Source organism: Notolepis coatsorum (assembly GCF_963971535.1).
Source record: "Notolepis coatsorum genome assembly, chromosome: 12".
NCBI classification, from domain to species: Eukaryota; Metazoa; Chordata; class Actinopteri; order Aulopiformes; family Paralepididae; genus Notolepis; species Notolepis coatsorum.
The window spans coordinates 94,753,613-94,777,074 of NC_140176.1; the positions used below are offsets into that span (position 1 = coordinate 94,753,613).

Here is a 23,462-nt window from a genome sequence, read left to right on the forward strand (position 1 = left end):
CACACTTTAGGAGGCATAGCTTTACCAGCCTACTGAAGCAAGTAAATTCTTCAGGCAAAGCCATTGCAGTGGCTTAAACGAGGACATATTGTGCACTTCACACGTTTCTATAATTGTTTTGTCGAAACCGGAAAGCCTGTAGCCGGTACTTCCTGTACTTCCGTTTTCACACTTTAGGAGGCATATCTTTACCAGCCTCGGCCTGACAGCGCGGGGACTGAGAGGGCTGCGCTGACGTTCTGCAGCTGGATACTATTGGCCTCGACTCGACAGGAGAAGGAGGGCGCTCAGAGAGAGAGAGAGAGAGAGAGGGGGAGAGAGAGAGAGAGAGAGAGGGAGGAAAAAACTCCACTTTCTGACATTTCGCAGCGTAAAAAAGAACAATAATTCCTGCCGGGGAAAGAAAGGGATTTGTATTATTAACCAACACTTCACACTTGTAGCTGCGGGACGAGCGACGGGAGCGGAACTAAAGGTGAGCTGATTATTATTATTATATTTATTATTATTCATAATAATAACAACTTCATAGCTCCGGTTTGTTTTCAGTGTCAGAAAGTTTCCACCATTCTCTCCCCAGACACTTCACGTCCTCTTCTCTGCTTCCAGTGGGTTATTATTATGTTCACAGTCACGTTTTTCTCAACATGACCCAGAACAGAACATGGATTTGTTGTGTTTCACTTTGCTTTTCTGGAGATTATTATTAGTATTTTGGCGTTTAGCTTTGGCCATGGATCCGGAGAAGAACACTGTATGTCAACATAAGACGTACAGTACTTATTATTATGGTCCAAGTTCAGCCCCGTGGTGTTGAAACAAAGTATCTTCTAACAGCTACTGTGTGTCAATAAGTACTTCTTTGACCAGTAGCTCTTCTTTAGAAGATAGTTATTTAGTGGCTGAACTTGCACCATCTCTCCATTCAAACATCCAGCCAGACCCATGTTTCCTCTCTGGGCTTCTTGCTGCTTAAAGAAGTATAACTTAGTATTAAAAACAAATGGACTATCTATCTATCCTAACGACTGGTAACCCCACACACACAAGGACTGTTTAGATTTGAGCCCCTTGTTGTTGTTTTTGAGTAGATTCCCTTGTTATTCCTTTTGGTTTGAGAAGTAGGCCACTTTTTCAAGTTTCACGTTTTGTGTTTCATTTGTTGTCACACATATAAAAGGTACATTCCAGTGGAATGCTTGGTTCTGTATCATGATGAGCCTCCTGACTGAGAATGTGCTTCATACAGTAAAAAAAAAAAGAAAAAAAAGTTAAATATTTAGTGCAAACTAAAAGTACAAAATGCTAACTTTTTAAAATGCAAAAAGAGGTATGGAGGATGTAGTGCAAATCTTTTTTTGTGATAAATAGATACAAATGTGGTGTTTAAAGTGTCTTTTGAGAGAAGTATTGGCCACCTTGCCCGCGGGCTACACACTTTAGTAGTTTTAAAACAACAAGCTGTCCCATGCTAAAGTCACGGGTGACGAATGACAGGCAGTGGGAAGTGAACGTATGTGTGTTTTGTTGTCTCACATTGTGTCAGCAGTGTTCAATCCAAGGTGGCTGTGTCTGTGGCCTGCAGCTGTCAAACAAGCGAGACAGAAAATATGCAGCCTCTGGGTGAGAATTCTGACACCCATGGGGTGTGGCGTGCGTGTCGCCGTGCCCGTGTGACAGAGAGCCGTGTGTATCGCCTGGTGGGGACGTGCCTGTCTGATAGTCATTATGAGCTAGCCCTGTTAGCAAGTGGAAGGCCCGGTATATGGATTCATGATGCATGCTACGAGTTTTGCATTTGGAGACGAGCCAAACACTTTACAGTCGTTTGATTAAAACCCTTTCACTGCCACAGTGAAAAGGGTTAACCGGCTGTTGTGTGTGGCAGTGAAAGGGTTAACCTTCTGTGTATTGTTGTGTCGCAGTGAAAGGGTTAAGGCAAGTTGAAGGCCTGGTATGGATTCACGCATGCTACGAGTTTTGCATTTGGAGACGAGCCAAACACTTTACAGTCGTTTGATTAACCCTTTTCACTGCCACACGACAGAAGGTTAACCCTTTACTATCACACTACCGTAAAGGGTTAACTGGCTGTTGTGTGGCAGTGAAAGGGTTAACCGGCTGTTGTGTGGCAGTGAAAGGGTTATTAAGAAGGCCTTCACAAGGTCTATTCAGCACTTTTTATGTGTCGCCGGCCGCAGGGCGTGTAATAATGTCGGCACATGTTATGCAGTTCAATGTGTAGAGAGACACTGGCCTCCTTTTTTCAACTCGACTAACTCACATCGGAGTTCGAGAATGGTTCAATAGTATAGTTTGATTGATTGATTGACAACTTTATTAACAGATTGCAGAATGGGTACAATACACACTACAGTACGGCTCAATACACACAATTGTTAAGGCGATGCAGACCAGAGAGAGACTTTCGTCTTGTTTACATCAGGGTCCCCCATTTTCAATTCATAACTTTTGATGGATCTTTATTTATCCCCTTGGGGTGAAATGCGGGTGTCAAAAGCTGCAAATACAAAAAGATAATACAAAATATATATATATATATAAGAAGGTAAAGGTTTGAACTGTACTGGATTTGTGGACAGGTTAGTATGTATCCTATATTGATAATATCACTATCTGTACAGCCCACCCTGGACCGTATAACTGATACCACCATTAAACAGTTACCACCGACATGCTACTCTTTGGTGGCTTTAAGGAAAGTATTTTCCCAGCCTGAGGGGGCGGCTCACTGTGTGTACTGTTTAAAATGTATAATCCCACAGCTGTAGTGTGACTGTCGGTGACAACAAGAGTGCTGCTGAGTAAAAGTCAGACTGATGCTAATTACTGAGGCAAACACGACACCTGACCTCCAGTTCCCCCGCCTCTCCTAGCGAGGTCGTGGCTGCGATGCGGAGGAGCCGGCGCAGGGGGCAGATCTGTAATGTAAAATCACACGTGACACGGCGATTAAACATTGTGTTTATGGTAACGTGTTGGTATTCATGACTGGCAGAGCTCTTGTGCGATGGGAGGGAGGAGCCTCTAACAGTAGTCCATTAACACTGTTCTCAACTTTAACACTATCTCACTGTCTGCGAGGCTGGTCTCAACTTTAACACTATCTCACTGTCGGCGAGGCTGGTCTCAACTTTAACACTATCTCACTGTCGGCGAGGCTGGTCTCAACTTTAACACTATCTCACTGTCGGCGAGGCTGGTCTCAACTTTAACACTATCTCACTGTCGGCGAGGCTGGTCTCAACTTTAACACTATCTCACTGTCGGCGAGGCTGGTCTCAACTTTAACACTATCTCACTGTCGGCGAGGCTGGTCTCCACTTTAACACTATCTCACTGTCGGCGAGGCTGGTCTCCACTTTAACACTATCTCACTGTCGGCGAGGCTGGTCTCAACTTTAACACTATCTCACTGTCGGCGAGGCTGGTCTCAACTTTAACACTATCTCACTGTCGGCGAGGCTGGTCTCAACTTTAACACTATCTCACTGTCGGCGAGGCTGGTCTCAACTTTAACACTATCTCACTGTCGGCGAGGCTGGTCTCAACTTTAACACTATCTCACTGTCGGCGAGGCTGGTCTCAACTTTAACACTATCTCACTGTCGGCGAGGCTGGTCTCAACTTTAACACTATCTCACTGTCTGCGAGGCTGGTCTCCACTTTAACACTATCTCACTGTCTGCGAGGCTGGTCTCCACTTTAACACTATCTCACTGTCGGCGAGGCTGGTCTCCACTTTAACACTATCTCACTGTCGGCGAGGCTGGTCTCCACTTTAACACTATCTCACTGTCGGCGAGGCTGGTCTCCACTTTAACACTATCTCACTGTCGGCGAGGCTGGTCTCCACTTTAACACTATCTCACTGTCGGCGAGGCTGGTCTCAACTTTAACACTATCTCACTGTCGGCGAGGCTGGTCTCCACTTTAACACTATCTCACTGTCGGCGAGGCTGGTCTCAACTTCAAGTGGCTGAAAGAGCAATTCGGTTCAATCTTATCAAGTAATGGAATTAAACATTGTACTCTACTAGTAACTCTACTACAGTGAATCAGCGTCTGATTAGTGGAATTATTGTAAGCAGCCATTGTTGGGCGATGGAGTTGTCGTTGTGTTCTTCCCACAGAGGCCCACTCACTGCCACATCTCTGTTGTTTTATTGCGTAATGGCTTTAAGTTGACACACCGTTCCTACAACCCCCACTTCTGCTGTGTTATTATTATACAAGACCACAGAGTGTTCTTCTCATGGAGCTCGAGTGGATGTGACTGACGTATAATGGAGTCCAAGGACCGTCTCTACCTTCTGGAGACATGGTGATCGAGCCGCTGTGTCTGTGAGCCCAGGCCAGCTGTGTGTCTGTGGGACCAGGCCATCTGTGGGACCAGGCCAGCTGTGTGTCTGTGAGCCCAGGCCAGCTGTGTGTCTGTGAGCCCAGGCCAGCTGTGTGTCTGTGGGCCCAGGCCAGCTGTGTGTCTGTGAGCCCAGGCCAGCTGTGTGTCTGTGAGCCCAGGCCAGCTGTGTGTCTGTGAGCCCAGGCCAGCTGTGTGTCTGTGAGCCCAGGCCAGCTGTGTGTCTGTGGGACCAGGCCAGCTGTGTGTCTGTGGGACCAGGCCAGCTGTGTGTCTGTGGGACCAGGCCAGCTGTGTGTCTGTGGGCCCAGGTCAGCTGTGTGTCTGTGGGCCCAGGCCAGCTGTGTGTCTGTGAGCCCAGGCCAGCTGTGTGTCTGTGAGCCCAGGCCAGCTGTGTGTCTGTGAGCCCAGGCCAGCTGTGTGTCTGTGGGACCAGGCCAGCTGTGTGTCTGTGGGACCAGGCCAGCTGTGTGTCTGTGGGACCAGGCCAGCTGTGTGTCTGTGGGACCAGGCCAGCTGTGTGTCTGTGGGCCCAGGCCAGCTGTGTGTCTGTGGGCCCAGGCCAGCTGTGTGTCTGTGGGCAGGCGTGCGTTCCTGAAATCAACTGGGGTTGCACGCACCTACTGGCGCCACGTGCACGCGCGCTCCCGGTGTGTGCGCGCGCTCCCGCGAATGCGCATAAATGTCCCCTCGCTTGAGCACAGACTACAGACAGTGCCTAATTGCCTCTACGAATGGAATGTAACACGTCTTCACAACAAGTTAGGTGTGAATGTATCTGAGAACGTATTTAACACACCTGACGACCGGCGCTATTGATATGCAAAGTAGCCCAGGTGGGTAGGCTACTTATAGCGAGTACTTATCTTACCCTGGGCATGCACGGAGTGCAACCCCGTCCCATGACGAACGCATGCCTGTCCGTGGGCCCAGGCCCAACCAAATGGACTAATTGTCAGCGTTGTGTGACCGGGCTTCAGTGCATCTATTGAAAACAAGTTCAATTTTTTTTTTTTTTTTTTTTATTATTTGTCATATTAAAATACAGAATACTTTATGATGAAATGCTTGTTTCCGTATGAGCCCCTGAGAGTGTGCTACTACATACAGTAAAAATAAAAGTAAGTAAAGGAATGTTCAGTCAATAATATACATCTACAATACAGAGTAAAATGAGTAACAGTGAGGTACAATGCAGAAATGAGATGAGGTACAAAAATGAGGTATGAATGTAGTGCACATCTCTTTAATAATAGATAAACATAAAGTATGTTAAAGTGTCTAAAAAGTGTGAGTAAAAGTAAAGTGAGTGATAAGGTGAGTGTTTGTTTAAAGTGAGTGTGTGCGTGTGGATGTGTGTGTGCTGTGAGTGCATTTGATGGTTGTTACATAGTGTCATTGTCGTTGAGCATCCTGATGGCCTGGGGATAGAAGCTCCTTCTGAGTCTCTCTGTACTGGCCATGAGACTCCGGTAGCACTTGCCTGACCGCAGTAGGCAATCTTCTGTCTCACTTTGAACTTCCTTAGGCGCCTGAGGAAGTAGAGGCGTTGCCGTGCCTTCTTCACTACACTGTCAATGTGTGGGGTCCATGTCAAGTCCTCGGATATGTGGACTCCGAGGTACTTAAAACGGTTCACTCTCTCGACCGGTCTTCCTTGAATCTGTGGAGCATGTTTTGAGGTTTTTTTGCAAAGAAACTCATCTAACTGTAATCGTTTATTCTCCAGCACTCTTCCCTCCCTCGTGTTCAACCGTGTTTTTGTGGCAACATACCAGGTTTTTAATTAAACCCCCCCCCCCCGTCTACCCCACACCCAAAAACCTTCATAAACTCTGCAGTAAATGAGGAAAGCAGTGTTCCTGGCGCCGAAATAAAGGCACGGCTAACGTATGAATCAAAGCCAATTCATCATTCTATGACATCACAAACTGCAATCATTCTAAACAGCTTGTTAAATCTGAGAACTTCAAACCCTGGTCAAACGGCAAGGAGTATCTCTTATCGCTTTTATCCCCAGCACCTCCATAACATCTCAGATGGACGACTCCATACAAAGATAAAGCTCATTGTTCATAATATCTATGTTTAATATGCCACCTCCACTGCACAGCTGTCGTCTAATGATGAGCTCGTTTCGTTTCACTGCACAACGGGCCTTGGATGATGACACGATGATAATTAGTCTGAACAGCTCTTGTGGCCATTCTGTCTGCTGTGCGGGTTATTAATTATGGACCAGCTCCCTGCTGCTGAGCATATGGTCTGGAGCCTGGACACGGTCTTCTTAGTTCTCATGATGTCATAGGCCTGCCGCGATAAGCAATAAATCGATTAATTGCCGCGATAATTAAAATGAATGCAATGATTTTGACGGGCGCGATTAATTGCTATTTGCGCGTTTGTTTTAATGAGGCGGACCCAGTGCCCCTTGTCAGTCACTGTCCGTGTTGGGAGGCGGGCCGCTGGCTTTACTACAGAGCACAGCACAGGAGCTCCGTGGGGCTAACGTTACCCCTCATTGTGTCTATTCTACTAGCATTAACGTTACTCATACAAACAGAGTAAACACAGTTTTCAATCAATCAATCAATAACAACATTAACGAGACCCTCGTTGTGTCTATTCTGCTAACGCTAACGTTACCTCTCATTGTGTCTATTCTACAAGCGTTAACGTTAGCTAGGCTGTCTATGCTAACGTTAACGAGCATTAGGCTAACAAGCTGTAACGTTACCAGTCGCGTCTATTTGCTAACGTTAGCATTAGGTAATAACCGGTTTAAAATGGATGGTGATTACCTCACGTTGTGTCTATTCTACTAGCATTAACGTTACTCATACAAACAATCAATAGCGAGTTATATTGATCACGCTATGTACGATAGCCATGCTAAAACGCTAGCACAACATTAGCACCTAACCTAACAACAAGCCTTAACAAGTCAGCGATCTTTTTGCGAGACTAAACTCTCCGCTCGGTGGCAAATTGTGTTGATGTCGGTTTTGTTTAATCAATAAATGAGGCAGAATACACAGTGACTGTATCCTTTGTTTATTGCACTTGTGCCTGCTGCAAACATAATGATTATGAAATCCTAGAGACGCGTCTCTATTCAGTGGTCTGCAGTGTTTCACGTGACTTTTCTGGTACCCAAAAAGTACCTGATAATCACAACAATACTTCCGGTCCGGTCGGTGGGCTTCAAAATAAAAGTCTTAAACACCGGAAAAGACGGGGCGGTAGGCTTCAAAATAAAAGTTTTGGGAAATACATTTCTCCAAAAAAAAAATTCTCTAACCGGTCGCAATAATATCGCTTATCGCGATATTTTCGGGGGCAATTAATCGCCCAGCAAAATGTGTTATCGTGGCAGGCCTATGATGTCATAAGCCTGGACATGGTCTTAGTTTGTGTTCTCATGATGTCATAAGCCTGGACATGGTCTTAGTTCTCATGATGTCATAAAGCCTGGACATGGTCTTAGTTTGTGTTCTCATGATGTCATAAGCCTGGACATGGTCTTAGTTCTCATGATGTCATAAAGCCTGGACATGGTCTTAGTTTGTGTTCTCATGATGTCATAAGCCTGGACATGGTCTTCAAGTTTCAAGTTTCTTTAATAGTTGTCATACAGAAGTACAGAATACTTTTATACAAAATGCTTCTTACTGTTGCGCTCCAGAGACTGTGCAAGACAAGATAAGTATGAAATAAAATAACATAGTAAAATTAGAAGTAAAAAAAATGAGGTCACAGTGTTCAGTTTAGACATATGTACAATGTTCGATGCAGAATAGACGTAGTTACCATACAATATACAATACTGTGCAGTGTACTAATATACAATACTATATAGTGCAAGGCAGAAATGGAGAAATGGGACGAGGTGCAATTTAGGTACAATTCACAGTAGGTGTACGAGTTGTAGTGCAAACCCTTATCAATAAATATAAAGTGTAAGTGTGTTTGTGTGATCTAAAGTGTGGAGAGTGGGTGCTGCAGTGTGTTGTTTGTTTGTGTGCGTGTGGGTGTGTGTGCTGTGTGCATTTGATGGTTGTTGCATAGTGATTATTGTTCGTTTAGCAGCCTGATGGCCTGGGGATAGAAGCTTCTTCTGAGTCTTTCTGTGCTCGCCTTAAGACTCCGGTATCGCTTGCCTGACCGCAGCAGTTCAAAGAGGCAGTTGTTCGGGTGGCTCGAGTCCTTAATAATTCTCTTAGCCTTCCCCTTGCACCGCTTGTTGTAAATGTTCTGGAGGGTGGGAAGCCCCCCTCCAATTGTGCGTTCGGCTGAACGTGTCACTCTTTGTAGTCTGCTACGGTCTTGTGCAGTGCTATTCCCAAACCAGGAGGTGATGTTGCCGGTCAGGATGCTCTCTATTGTACATGAGTAGAAGTTCCTAAGGATCTTCTGACTGACTTGGAACTTCCTTAGGCGCCTGAGGAAGTAGAGGCGTTGTCGTGCCTTCTTCACAACACTGTCAATGTGTGTGGTCCATGTCAAGTCCTCGGATATGTGGGCTCCGAGGTACTTGAAACTGTTCACTCTCTCAACCGGTGCCCCGTCGATGCTGAGGGGGCTGTAGTCCTTGACCCCCGACCTCCTGAAGTCCACAATCATCTCTTTTGTTTTGCTGACGTTCAGGGAGAGGCAGTTCTCCTGACACCACTGTGACAGGTTCTCTACCTCTTCCAGGTAGGCCCTTTCGTCGTTGGCAGAGATCAGGCCCACCACTACTGTGTCATCAGCAAATTTGATGATGGTGTTGTTGTTCCGCTGTGCTACGCAGTCATGTGTGTACAGGGAGTAGAGGAGGGGGCTCAGAACACAGCCCTGGGGGGCCCCTATGTTGAGCGTGATGGATGAGGAGGTGCAGTTGCCGGCTCTTACCACCTGGGGTCTGCCCGTCAGGAAGTCCAAGACCCACTGGCAGAGGTCATAGTTCAAGCCCAGGTCCCTGAGCTTGGCTATGAGTTTGGAGGGGACGATGGTATTGAATGCTGAGCTGTAGTCGATGAACAGCATTCTCACATAGTTCCCCTGCCTCTTGTCCAGGTGTGATGCTGCTGTGTGCAGCACATGGGCTATGGCGTCCTCCGTGGACCTGTTGGGGCGATATGCAAATTGCAGAGGGTCCAGGTTGATGGGGAGGGAGGAACAGATGTAGCCCTTCACTAGCTTCTCAAAGCACTTCATGGCTATGGAGGTGAGGGCTACAGGGCGGTAGTCGTTGAGGCAAGCGGGCGTAGATTTTTTGGGTACAGGGATGATGGTGGACTTCTTCAGACAGGTGGGGATGACAGCCTGTTCCAAGGACAGGTTGAAGATGTCAGTGAATACCGGGGCCAGTTGGTCGGCACAGACTTTTAGGACGCGGCCGGGGATGCTGTCCGGTCCTGCTGCCTTCCTGATATTCACTTTTTTAAAGATCCGTCTCACCTCATGCTCTGTTACCCTGAACACTGAGTCTCCATCAGCATCTTAGTTCTCATGATGTCATAAAGCCTGGACATGGTCTTAGTTTGTGTTCTCATGATGTCATAAGCCTGGACATGGTCTTTAGTTCTCATGATGTCATAAAGCCTGGACATGATCTTAGTTTGTGTTCTCATGATGTCATAAGCCTGGATATGGTCTTTAGTTCTCATGATGACATAAGCCTGGACGTGATCTTAGTTCTCATGATGTCATAAGCCTGGACGTGATCTTAGTTCTCATGATGTCATAAAGCCTGGACATGATCTTAGTTCTCATGATGTCATAAAACCTGGACGTGATCTTGGTTCTCATGATGTCATAAGCCTGGACGTGGTCTTAGTCTGTGCAATCGTGTTTTCATGACGTCATAAGGATGTTATGTCTCTTCTTGAATGCACCTCAATGCTTTGTAGGTTCTCTGCAAGAACATTGAATACAAAAAGAAAAAGTTAACCAAAACATACGTCAGCTGTGTCTTAAGTTATAGATGTCTCTAAATCAGCCTAACTGTGTCTTAAGTTATAGATGTCTCTAAATCAGCCTAACTGTGTCTTAAGTTATAGATGTCTCTAAATCAGCCTAACTGTGTCTTAAGTTATAGATGTCTAAATCAGCCTAACTGTGTCTTAAGTTATAGATGTCTAAATCAGCCTAACTAGTACCTACTGTGGCTTATGTGCATCTTTCAATTTAGAACATAACATTTACGGGCATGCCTACTTCCACGGTGGTCCATATAGTTATTATAGTACACTAAATCTACCATATAGTACACTAAATCTATAGTACACTAAATCTATAGTACACTAAATCTATAGTACACTAAATCTAGCTTAACCAGAGCTCAGTGTGTAGCTTAACCAGAGCTCAGTGTGTAGCTTAACCAGAGCTCAGTGTGTAGCTTAACCAGAGCTCAGTGTGTAGCTTAACCAGAGCTCAGTGTGTAGCTTAACCAGAGCTCAGTGTGTAGCTTAACCAGAGCTCAGTGTGTAGCTTAACCAGAGCTCAGTGTGTAGCTTAACCAGAGCTCAGTGTGTAGCTTAACCAGAGCTCAGTGTGTAGCTTAACCAGAGCTCAGTGTGTAGCAGCCTAGCTGGGGCTCCCAGACACAGACTCAGTGTGTAGCCTAGCTGGGGCTCCCAGACACAGACTCAGTGTGTAGCCTAGCTGGGGCTCCCAGACACAGACGCAGGCTGGAACCAGCATGTGCCACAGACTCCCATACAGGGTAAAAAGATTGCCATTGAAGGGCCCCACTGTGTGGCATTGTGGTGGTCTGCTCCAGGGCGCCGGGGGGGGAATGAAGGCTGGCTTTGTCTTCCCGGGTGCCGGAGGAGGAGAGTCCTGCGGAGGGGCTGACCTTTGGGAGGGGCTGAACTGGCCCCGGCTCTCACGCCGGAAGCCCCCCCTCTCACCTTGCATGTGTACAGAGTCCTGCTCTAACGGGGCACGGCTGCAGCGGCCACGTCTAGCTCTACGGTGTTCAGCTCTGCGTCCGACGTTAACCCCTTGAATACTGGTCTCTCGCAAGTCGCCAGTCACTTTGTTTGTGTGGTACGGTGGAAGTGCTGCTGATGACCAGAGGGAACGGACATCCTAGTCTCTTATATGATCGAGGGAACAGACAAGTACATAAAAAGTAGTGCAATGTAAACGTGCAGACTTAATAATGGCATAAAATAAGTACAAAAGTACAATGTCGCTCGAAGGCATGTGAAACACCCCACACATCAATCCCCACCACATCCCCATCCAAGACGCACCTGCACCCCCCGATAAAGCACGACCGTGACCGAAGGAAAACACAAAACCGCCTGTGCGCCGCTCACACCGCCATGCACGGCGACGGCAATGCCACCCCTGCACAAACTGTGATATTTCCTCAGACAATAATGGCATTATTGTCATCTAGGTCTGACCTTCGATTCTTTTTTGGAATTCGAAGCTTCGGGGCCGAGACTCTATTTTAATTCGAAGCTTCGAGATAAAAAAATATATATATTATTTTTTATGTTGTGGGACTTGTACAGCACTTTGTTCAACTTTGTCAGTGCTGTATAATAATAATATTATTATAATTTTTTTAATCGAATTTTATTTTCATATTCGAATCCCATGCCCATCGAACGAAGCTTCGAAGTATTTAAGACAGCCCTATTGTCATCAAGATCTTATCCGCTAGTAGCCTCCTACTGCATGATCTGGGTTAGTCTTGCTCCGCAGTGATGTCCATGTTCCAGCCTCTACATGATCTGGTTAGTCTTGCTCCGCAGCGATGTCCATGTTCCAGCCTCTACATGATCTGGGTTAGTCTTGCTCTGCAGCGATGTCCATGTTCCAGCCTCTAGTACATGATCTGGGTTAGTCTTGCTCCGCAGTGATGTCCATGTTCCAGCCTCTACATGATCTGTGTTAGTCTTGCTCCGCAGCGATGTCCATGTTCCAGCCTCTACATTATCTGGGTTAGTCTTGCTCTGCAGGGATGTCCATGTTCCATGGCGACAGGAAGCCCAGTGAAATGCCCGAGGGATGTTGACGGTACAGTACTACTACTCGTAACTTGAAACCCGATGTTTGAAGCCGCTCGCATGATAAGACATGAGAGGACTACCCTGCAGCTTTAACATCACACACTTAATGCTAGGTCATAAACACGTGAAGAAATGTCTCGCCGTTCAAGAATTCTGCCAAAACCTCCCGCTGTTTGGCCCAGTGGTGGCGAGTGACTGAAGAGTGTGTCACTTGTCCAGGCCAGTCATCGCGTTGAATGCGATGTGTTCTCTCTAAGTCAGTGGTCACCAACCTTTTTAAGCCCAAGATCACTTATTTTTTTGGTGAAGGCAAGATCTACCTATTGAAGCGTTGAGAGAAAAAGACAGCCAAGATTGTACTTTAAACTAAATTACTTTTATTTGCCTGTATTCTAATTACATGCAATGCTTTGGTCCAACATTAAAACGTCAAAGTAGAACTGTAATATGTACTTTCTCAGTCAGTGCTAAGTGCAGTCATCTTATGCAGCATCACCTTTCACATCAAAACAAAAGTCGAACTGTAATGTGGACTTTCTCATATTATTAACATTGCCAAACATATTTACAATTAGCATTTTATAAAGTAGAACTGTAATATGTACTTTCTCAGTCAGTGCTAAGTGCAGCATCACTTTTCACATCAAAACAAAAGTAGAACTGTAATGTGGACTCATATTATTAACATTATAAAATGCTAATTGTAATTGTAAATAGGTTTGTCAAAGTAGAACTGTAATATGTACTTTCTCAGTCAGTGCTAACTAAGTGCAGTCATCTTATGCAGCATCACTTTTCACGTCAAAACGAAAGTCGAACTGTAATGTGGACTCTCAGGGAAAGATCTAAAAAAAAAAAAAAAAAAAAATTCAGGGAAAGATCTACACTGCTCTAAGTGTTCTCTCCAAGTGTTCTCTCTCCAAGTGTTCTCTTGCTGGCCAAAAAGAGACCTGAGGGCTCTTGCATATTTCACATTCTCCGGCACGCTACCTTGAACTAGGAGTGCCGAGCGAATGGGTCAAGTGTTGCAGTTATAATAAAAAAAGAAAATTGGCGCTTCATTTTTTGAGTGTTTCCTCTGGGATGTTTTCCCGCACCTATCCCCCCCGGGCCCCGCCCCCTTAACCCTTTCACTACCACACCACAGAAGGTTAACCGTCTACACCATGGTAGTGAAAGGGTTAACCTTCTGTAGTGTTGCAGTGAAAGGGTTAACCTTCTTTAGCACACCCCTGGAGCACACATGATTTCAGGATGTTCACCAGGGATAGACATCCACTGCCTCCCCCTGGAGGAATCCTAACGGGTGGGAGATGACGAACATAAACAGGAATAACATGGAGGTCACCCAGAGGCTCTGGAGTGGAGCTCAGCTTATACATGCTCTTGTCTATGATGCTCTCTTAGGTCACCAAGCCAATATTTAGCCTACTGGGAATCTTCTGAAGCGCTGTCAAATCAACAAACATCATGGGAAACACGTCTTCTCCAAAGAAGATGGGATACCAGTTTCCTCTCGGGTGTGTTCAGTCAAAAACTATCCGGCTGCAAGCTAGCCTAGCTTAGCGTAAATTAATGGAAGTGGATACGGACCACTAACCTAGCTGTTGGGCCAAAAACACCTCTCCCCGGAGTTTTAAGCTAGGCTAGTGGTCCGTATCCACTTCCATTAATTTGTGCTAAGCTTCTTGTCGGACGGTAAGTGCGTTTGCCATAATGTGGGCATGCCCCTTTTTAACAACAGGCTCTTATTGGAAGATGTAGGCTAAGCACATCATCGTCCAAAGGCTTAAGCCATAGCCCACAATGCCTAGCTCTTCATCGACGTAGTCTAGTCTAACTCAGGATGTTTGTGTTTGTGAAGTCCTCTGTGTTTTCTTCCTGTGGTATCTTGCTGCTCCTCGTCACCAGGCTAACGGATCAGAGAGGAGGAAGGACATTGCTATCGGATTCATCACGTCCGCGCAGTGTGTCACCGTCCACTCTCGCTCCAGTTTAGGAGATCTGGACGCGCGGGTGTTTAGTTTCAAGGTGCAGGGGAGGCTGTGCCGTGTGGCAGTGTTTGCAGCCAGCCAGCCATATTTGGTCACGGCAACATGCGCTGCTATTCCGTATGCAATAAGAAGAATCATTTGTTTTGGAGCGCCGCTGCATTCTTCCCAGCACTCTCGAATACTTCAACAGTGTGTTAGCGGCCAGCAGACTCCATCTGACATCACATTGAGGAGGCTAATGACTCTCCCAGGAACAGCTGTTCAAACTACATTGCAAGATTTGCTGACTGTTTTTTTTTTTTTTTTTTTTATTATTATTATTTAGCGGTAAAGTAAAGTTTTTCGAGATACATCCTGAAGAGGGCTTGTGTTTTCTTGCCCCCAAGACCTGTTTTCAATTCCTTCAAATTCTGCCCCGGCTTCCACAGGGTGTTCTCCTGTAACGGCTGAGGCAGATGACCTGCGACCTGTCCGGTGTGGCTGAGCGACACGACACAGTGGACTCGCTTGACCCACAACACGCACCAGCACCTCTCGCAGCTCGCCTTACAAAGGAGCCACTGAACAGGAACACCTGTGAACTCGGTCTTTATTAGCAGAGGTTTACACAAAGTCTCCCAGCCAAGGTGTACGCATGGCATTCCTCCTCTGGCAAAGGGGGGAGGCTTACAGTACACACACTTGCAGATATCTCACATAGCCGGCTAACTGTGTCATTGCTTACATTGGGAGCCGTGCCGCTGGGTTCTGTCTAGGGACCGGTCTGCCTGCCATCGACGGGGAGGCTCGACAGTCTTGAGGAGCAGACCAGGGCCAGATGTTTTTTCAGCCTGTGTTTTAACCCGCTGCCTGGAAGCACCTGAGGTCAGATTTACAACATGAATAGAATTCATGTAGTGTCGGCCGGGTAGGTTATCAATCACAGAAAAGTCTGCTTCTTTTGAACCATCGCTCAATATATTGCCCTATGTGGCAAACCACACACATCAGGAACTCAAGGCAGGTTGAAACAAACAATAGGAATTATTGCTAATACAACTGAGCCTTGTTTGGTGGGGAGAGGTTGCCAAGGAGAGATACTAGGGGTGTAACGATGTGACCTCACAACGATTAAATTCGATTACGATTCTTCAGGCAACGATTCAATGCATCATGAAATCTCTTCATTTGACCACGATTCGATTCGATACATTTTCTATCAGTTAATTCCCCAAACATTTTTGAATACACAAATGTGGCTGGGGGAACTGATTCACCCAGCATGAATGGATTATAGGTAGGGATGCCCCGATCACGTTTTTTGCCACCGATACCGATCACCGATCGTCGTGAGCCATATCGGCAGATACCGATCCGATACCGATCATTTTTGATAAAAAAATTCAAATTAAAAATTATTTTATTTTTTTTATATAAAATATATATATTATATAATTAGACTTGTACTTGTATTATCTGCGAGACATCGCCACCACGCAACAAGTCAAAATGCTCGCTATCTGCAAACGGCTCCACTGTGTGTACTGAGTAGCCTCCAGCTACGGCCATGATTCTCCGGCGCTGCAGCTGGACCCTAGTATTGGTATAAATCACATTTTCAGCAAGCCCTCAGCCCGAATACGCATCGAATCAATGTTATAAGACATTGATATCAGGAGCTATCTGTAGCTACTGCTAGCCGGATATATAACGTTAAGACAACGCCTCAGTGAACTATTTAGTTCAATGGGACATTTCGTTTTGAACAGTGAACTAACGCGAGCTAGCTAACGTGAGCTAACAGAGGTATCAACATGCACTACTAGACTTGCTGGAGCATTTGTTGATATCAGGAGCTATCAGTAGCTAGCCGGCTAAATAAATACCGTTAGACAATGCCTACTAAAAGTGAATAGTTGACTGGGTAATTTTGTTTAAACAGTAACGATAGCTAGGTAGCTAACGTTAGCTCACGTCGAATGCACTATAGACTCGAGCAGAGGAGCCTCCTCTCAGTCCTCTGTGTTTACAAACTGTACACAGGTGCGGGCGGAAGGGAGCAGCGGCAGTTTGCAGGTCCTGTGTGTCTGAGACAGACAGCGAGTGAGATCTACGCTTGATCGGTTTCCGCGATCGGTGAATATGACTCATTATCGGAATTCACCGATCGCATATTTATACTGATTATCGGCCGATAACGATCGGTGGCCGATCGATCGGGGCATCCCTAATTATAGGTAAATAAAAACAATACAAAAACTAAAAAAAACATCAAAAAATTATTTAGATTCATTTAGATTATAATCGATTCTAACATTTTCAAATCGATGCAGTTGAATCGTCACATTAGAATCGATGCATTTTGATGCATCAATGCATCGTTACACCCCTAGGAGATACTATCTTGACACTAGCCTTAGACCTTCTCCATCCATACCAGCTCGCCTGGTGGGAAACGCACATCACATGAGCATTCACGTTCACCAGGCATGTGCTAGCCTGTGTAAACAGTAGGGATGCTCCCATATTGATATCCGATATCGGCCCTGATATGACTAAAATAGCTGGATCGGGTATCGGAAAAAATAATGTATATACTGTATATCGGTAGAATTCGTTTTTTTGTATTTTTCTTTTTATAATAAATAAGATAATAAATAACAATTCAGTACATGTATATCTATCTGTTAATTTGTTAAATTTTTTTGTTTCACTAAGTTAGGAAAGTAATGTTTTAAGTCTAGTCTGATGTTGCCTTGCAGAAAAGAATGATCCCAGTCTCTTCCACACAGTGAGGCACACAGTTTATTAATTGAACAATGGTATCGGATCGGTACTCTGTATCGGCCGATACCCCAAAGCCCAGGTATGGGTATCGGGACTGAAAAAGTCGGATCGGTGCATCCCTAGTAAACAGGAAGCAGACTGTTGTTCTTGAGTAGTGTTGATGATCAATAAGAAGGATGATTGATCATCAGGATCATATGGCCTAAAAAAATTATGGTTTGTTTCCGGTTGCCGACCGACCCTGCCGATTTAGGTGCGACCCAATATATTTTGATTTTTTTTTTAAATCACAATTTTTTTTTTTTTTTTTTGAATAAAGTTTCATAGAAATCTTAGTCAAACCTTTAGTGTTATGGATATTAAACATGCTGGCAGAGTACATGCATCCATGTTGTTGTGAACATTTTAATTAAATAAAGAAATTCCCTATCCTTAGTCGCCGTGGGAAAGAATTAAATAAAAAAATTAAATAAAATAAATTCCCTACCTACCCATGGCCTTAACTGACAACCAACAGGAAACAAACTATTTTTTGTTATGCCACCTAAGCCTCACAGCTAGTAGTGGGCGTTGAGTTTGGTCAATTATATAAGGCCCATTGTTGTTGGCATATAGTGTTTCCTTGGCTCCATGTCAGAAGATGCAACAGTGTTTGAAACAAGACAATCGAGATAAAACGAGTATTGTGGCTCATGCCACGTTGCTCTCATTTTGTCCTGTGTTGTAAACGCAGCGCAGTGGACGCTAGGTGCAAGCGTAGTAAAAGTTCTGTGGTTCAGAATGAAATGAGTGTTTAACTCATGTTGCTACGTACAGAGTTGGGAGTCTATCAATGTCCTACTGTTTAGTCCATTGTGTACAGTATATGCTGCATGGCCCCACTGTCCTGCTCTCTCCTTGTCCTTACAAGGCATGGCCTTCAGATTCACACAATGGGAACCAAAAGTAAGATATCGGCATCACTAGATGTTCCGCTGTCTTGCATCTCGACACCCTCGGCCACGTGTGTCTCACACATTATCTTCTTTACACAGTCACTGTGGGGAGCTCCCGTAGCTCACCGCATATCTCGGCGCTATTTCTGCGTCGGGGAAAACCGTGCTCGTCACGGATCTGGGGGACACGAGTTCGATTCCCGGACCCGCCGTCATTTCTCAGAATGTCTTCCCCTGATCTACATCCCATTTCAACCTGTTTCTGTCGGTCATGCTTGACCAGAAAAAGCGATAAACGCTAAAAAAAAAAGTAAAAAAAAAAGAAAAAAAGACACAGTCACTGCTACATCTGCTCTGGACTCCAGCTTTAACCCTTTCACTGCCACACTACAGAAGGTTAACCCTTTACTATCACACTACCGACGGTTAGGTTAACCTGCTGTCGTGTGGCAGTGAAAGGGTTAACCTTCTGTGTATTGTTGCAGTGAAAGGGTTAACCGTTTGGTAGTGCGGCAGTGAAAGGGTTAACCGCCAGGCCTCACAGCTACATCTGCTCTGGACTCCAGCTTCTGAAAGAAGCCATTGAGGCAAGATTATGGAATTAAAATGTATGAAGTCGACTTGAATTCAGTCCTCAAGACTGTTTCTAAACGACTACTAGACGGTACCCGCTGTGTCTATATAAAGTAATGGTCTAAAGCGATTATAAAATGAAGCGTATTCTTGTGGGCTATATAAGACGGTACCGGCTTGAACAGTCAAAGCCTTAGAGGTCTGTTCTGTCGACGCCTGCCGTCTCCACCAGCTGCAATTTGAAAAATGTGTCGGTGGTTGTGAGCGAAGCAGGACATGCACACATCCAACTTCCTGTTTCACTGTGGGAATGTGCAAGAATTTGAAACTCCCGTTCCTCGCTTGTATCACAACCCCCCCCCCCCCCCCCACACACCTCCTCCTCCACAACTATGCATGAGGTTCCTGTTGTTCAGATGATTTTTTCTCTTCTCTGACAGCTTTATTTGCTCCGTCACTCATCAGTGTGAAATGTAACCGAAGGCCGCGGTGGTTTCACAGTTGTCCTCCAGTAAACTGCAGCAGCAGAAGGTGGCTTGTTGTTCCTGCCACATATCTCCTCTTGCAAGCTGCGGCAGCCTTCAGCCTTTCCTTCCCCAGCTCCTCCTCTCGGCTCCTCCTCCTCCCAGCTCCTCCTCCTCCCAGCTCCTCCTCTCAGCTCCTCCTCCTCTCAGCTCCTCCTCCCAGCTCCTCCTCCTTTCAACTCCTACAATGTCTGTCCCCACTGTGACAGACAGCCGACCCAGTAACATGGTAGAGCCAGGCCCGACACATATGTGTTTACAAGCACTCCCCTTGTCCACACATGCACACACGCACACACACTCCCCCTGTTCAGTCCACACACACACACACACACACACACACACTCCCCCTGTCCACACAGACACATGGAGGAGTTTCCCTCGCTGTCTTTCTCACTCCTCTGCCATCAGCCCCTTGATCTGCCTCCTTTTCACTGCTCTGCTGCTGCAGGTCTGAGGTATTTTAGCGGTTAATGTACATTTTGTTACTTAAGTCTCTTTTCAAGACGGCTGTCACTCCACACAGTACCGCTGTCACTCCACTCAGTACGGCTGTCACTCCACTCAGTACGGCTGTCACTCCACACAGTACGGCTGTCACTCCACTCAGTACGGCTGTCACTCCACTCAGTACGGCTGTCACTCCACTCAGTACGGCTGTCACTCCACGCGGTACCGCTGTCACTCCACTCAGTACCGTTGTCACTCCACACAGTACGGCTGTCACTCCAGTAACTCCACTCAGTACGGCTGTCACTCCACTCAGTACGGCTGTCACTCCACTCAGTACGGCTGTCACTCCACTCAGTACGGCTGTCACTCCACGCGGTACCGCTGTCACTCCACTCAGTACCGTTGTCACTCCACACAGTACGGCTGTCACTCCAGTAACTCCACTCAGTACGGCTGTCACTCCACTCAGTACGGCTGTCACTCCACTCAGTACGGCTGTCACTCCTGGGCTCTGTTAGCTCTACAAGGCCTGGCTCTGTTAGCTCTACAAGGCCTGGCTCTGTTAGCTCTACAAGGCCTGGCTCTGTTAGCTCTACAAGGCCTGGCTCTGTTAGCTCTACAAGGCCTGGCTCTGTTAGCTCTACAAGGCCTGGCTCTGTTAGCGCTACAAGGCCTGGCTCTGTTAGCTCTACAAGGCCTGGCTCTGTTAGCTCTACAAGGCCTGGCTCTGTTAGCTCTACAAGGCCTGGCTCTGTTAGCTCCACAAGGCCTGGCTCTGTTAGCTCTACAAGGCCTGGCTCTGTTAGCTCTACAAGGCCTGACTCTGTTAGCTCCACAAGGCCTGGCTCTGTTAGCTCCACAAGGCCTGGCTCTGTTAGCTCTACAAGGCCTGGCTCTGTTAGCTCCACAAGGCCTGGCTCTGTTAGCTCTACAAGGCCTGGCTCTGTTAGCTCTACAAGGCCTGGCTCTGTTAGCTCTACAAGGCCTGGCTCTGTTAGCTCCACAAGGCCTTACTCTGTTAGCGCTACAAGGCCTGGCTCTGTTAGCTCCACAAGGCCTGACTCTGTTAGCTCTACAAGGCCTGGCTCTGTTAGCTCCACAAGGCCTGGCTCTGTTAGCTCTACAAGGCCTGGCTCTGTTAGCTCCACAAGGCCTGGCTCTGTTAGCTCTACAAGGCCTGGCTCTGTTAGCTCTACAAGGCCTGGCTCTGTTAGCTCTACAAGGCCTGGCTCTGTTAGCTCTACAAGGCCTGGCTCTGTTAGCGCTACAAGGCCTGGCTCTGTTAGCTCTACAAGGCCTGGCTCTGTTAGCTCTACAAGGCCTGGCTCTGCTAGCTCCACAAGGCCTGGCTCTGTTAGCTCTACAAGGCCTGACTCTGTTAGCTCTACAAGGCCTTACTCTGTTAGCTCTACAAGGCCTGACTCTGTTAGCTCTACAAGGCCTGGCTCTGTTAGCTCTACAAGGCCTTACTCTGTTAGCTCCACAAGGCCTGGCTCTGTTAGCTCTACAAGGCCTGGCTCTGTTAGCTCCACAAGGCCTGACTCTGTTAGCTCCACAAGGCCTGGCTCTGTTAGCTCTACAAGGCCTGGCTCTGTTAGCTCTACAAGGCCTGGCTCTGTTAGCTCTACAAGGCCTGGCTCTGTTAGCTCCACAAGGCCTGGCTCTGTTAGCTCTACAAGGCCTGGCTCTGTTAGCTCTACAAGGCCTGGCATCCCCCTGGCTCTGTTAGCTCTACAAGGCCTGGCATCCCCCTGGCTCTGTTAGCTCTACAAGGCCTGGCATCCCCCTGGCTCTGTTAGCTCTACAAGGCCTGGCATCCCCCTGGCTCTGTTAGCTCTACAAGGCCTGGCATCCCCCTGGCTCTGTTAGTTCTACAAGGCCTGGCATCCCCCTGGCTCTGTTAGCTCTACAAGGCCTGGCATCCCCCTGGCTCTGTTAGCTCTACAAGGCCTGGCATCCCCCTGGCTCTGTTAGCTCTACAAGGCCTGGCATCCCCCTGGCTCTGTTAGCTCTACAAGGCCTGGCATCCCCCTGGCTCTGTTAGCTCTACAAGGCCTGGCATCCCCCTGGCTCTGTTAGCTCTACAAGGCCTGGCTCTGATCTTTTTATTTTTAGAGCATTAACTCTTTGGAATGGCCTGCCTCGGAACCTCTGCTGCATTTACAGTAGATTCACTTTTAAAAATAATCTTAAATAGTTTTTAAATAGTTTTTAACACTGTAAAGTAATTTTTTGTTTTTGTTTTACACTAATGTAATTTTAGCTATCTTAATTGTTACAGTAGTTTCATTATGCATTGTGTGTACTGACCTTTAATAATTGTGTTTTTGCAATAGTGATTGTTTTTGTATTTTTTTTTTTTTTTTTTTTGGACCCCAGGAAGACTAGCTGGTTGCTATCGCACCAGCTAATGGGGATCCCTAATAAAATCTAAAAATCTGTTAGCTCCACAAGGCCTGGCCTTCCTCTGGCTCTGTTAGCTCCACGAGGCCTGTCTCTGTTAGCTCCACGAGGCCTGTCTCTGCTAGCTCCACAAGGCCTGGCCTCCCCCTGACTCTGTTAGCTCCACAAGGCCTGGCCTCCCCCTGACTCTGCTAGCTCCACAAGGCCTGGCCTTCCCCTGACTCTGCTAGCTCCACAAGGCCTGGCCTCCCCCTGACTCTGCTAGCTCCACAAGGCCTGACTCTGCTAGCTCCACAAGGCCTGACTCTGCTAGCTCCACAAGGCCTGACTCTGCTAGCTCCACAAGGCCTGACTCTGCTAGCTCCACAAGGCCTGACTCTGCTAGCTCCACAAGGCCTGACTCTGCTAGCTCCACAAGGCCTGACTCTGCTAGCTCCACAAGGCCTGACTCTGCTAGCTCCACAAGGCCTGACTCTGCTAGCTCCACAAGGCCTGATTCTGCTAGCTCCACAAGGCCTGGCCTCCCCCTCACTCTGTTAGCTCCACAAGGCCTGGCATCCCCCTGACTCTGCTAGCTCCACAAGGCCTGGCCTCCCCCTGACTCTGCTAGCTCCACAAGGCCTGGCATCCCCCTGACTCTGCTAGCTCCACAAGGCCTGGCCTCCCCCTGACTCTGCTAGCTCCACAAGGCCTGGCCTCCCCCTGACTCTGCTAGCTCCACAAGGCCTGGCCTCCCCCTGACTCTGCTAGCTCCACAAGGCCTGGCCTCCCCCTGACTCTGTTAGCTCCACAAGGCCTGACTCTGCTAGCTCCACAAGGCCTGACTCTGCTAGCTCCACAAGGCCTGACTCTGCTAGCTCCACAAGGCCTGACTCTGCTAGCTCCACAAGGCCTGACTCTGCTAGCTCCACAAGGCCTGACTCTGCTAGCTCCACAAGGCCTGGCCTCCCCCTCACTCTGTTAGCTCCACAAGGCCTGGCTTTGCTAGCTCCACAAGGCCTGGCCTCCCCCTCACTCTGTTAGCTCTACAAGGCCTGGCGTGTGCAGGTCACAAAAACGTGACCGCAATTAGTTTGACACCAGACAAGTATTTCTTTTATTTTTTCCAGGGCGCAAAACTTTGAAGAATGTCATCTTTTCACCGTGTGATTGGATTAACAGCTGAGCGGCTGTTTGCATTCAGTCAACAAAGGAGGAATTCCCCGTCTCAGTGCCTGTCCCAGCATGCAGGGGACCAGGCTGTGTGGCCTAAGCTGACGGCGGCTTTACGGACTGTGTGTGACTGTGTGAGAGTGACTGTGTGTGTGAGAGTGACTGTGTGTGTGTGACTGTGTGTGTGTGTGAGAGTGACTGTGTGTGTGTGACTGTGTGTGTGTGTGTGTGAGAGTGACTGTGTGTGTGACTGTGTGTGAGAGTGACTG

At 47.1% G+C, this 23,462-nt stretch overlaps 1 protein-coding gene across 1 annotated transcript in view; it reads left to right on the plus strand.

Annotated features, from left to right (window-relative positions):
- The first annotated feature begins 326 nt into the window (after positions 1–326).
- tln1 (talin 1) overlaps positions 327–23,462 on the plus strand; it is a 207,178-nt gene continuing 184,042 nt past the window's right edge. The window contains exon 1 of the mRNA XM_084325947.1: positions 327–475. The gene's annotated coding sequence lies outside the window, so the exon portion shown is untranslated. The remainder of the gene's footprint in view (positions 476–23,462) is intronic.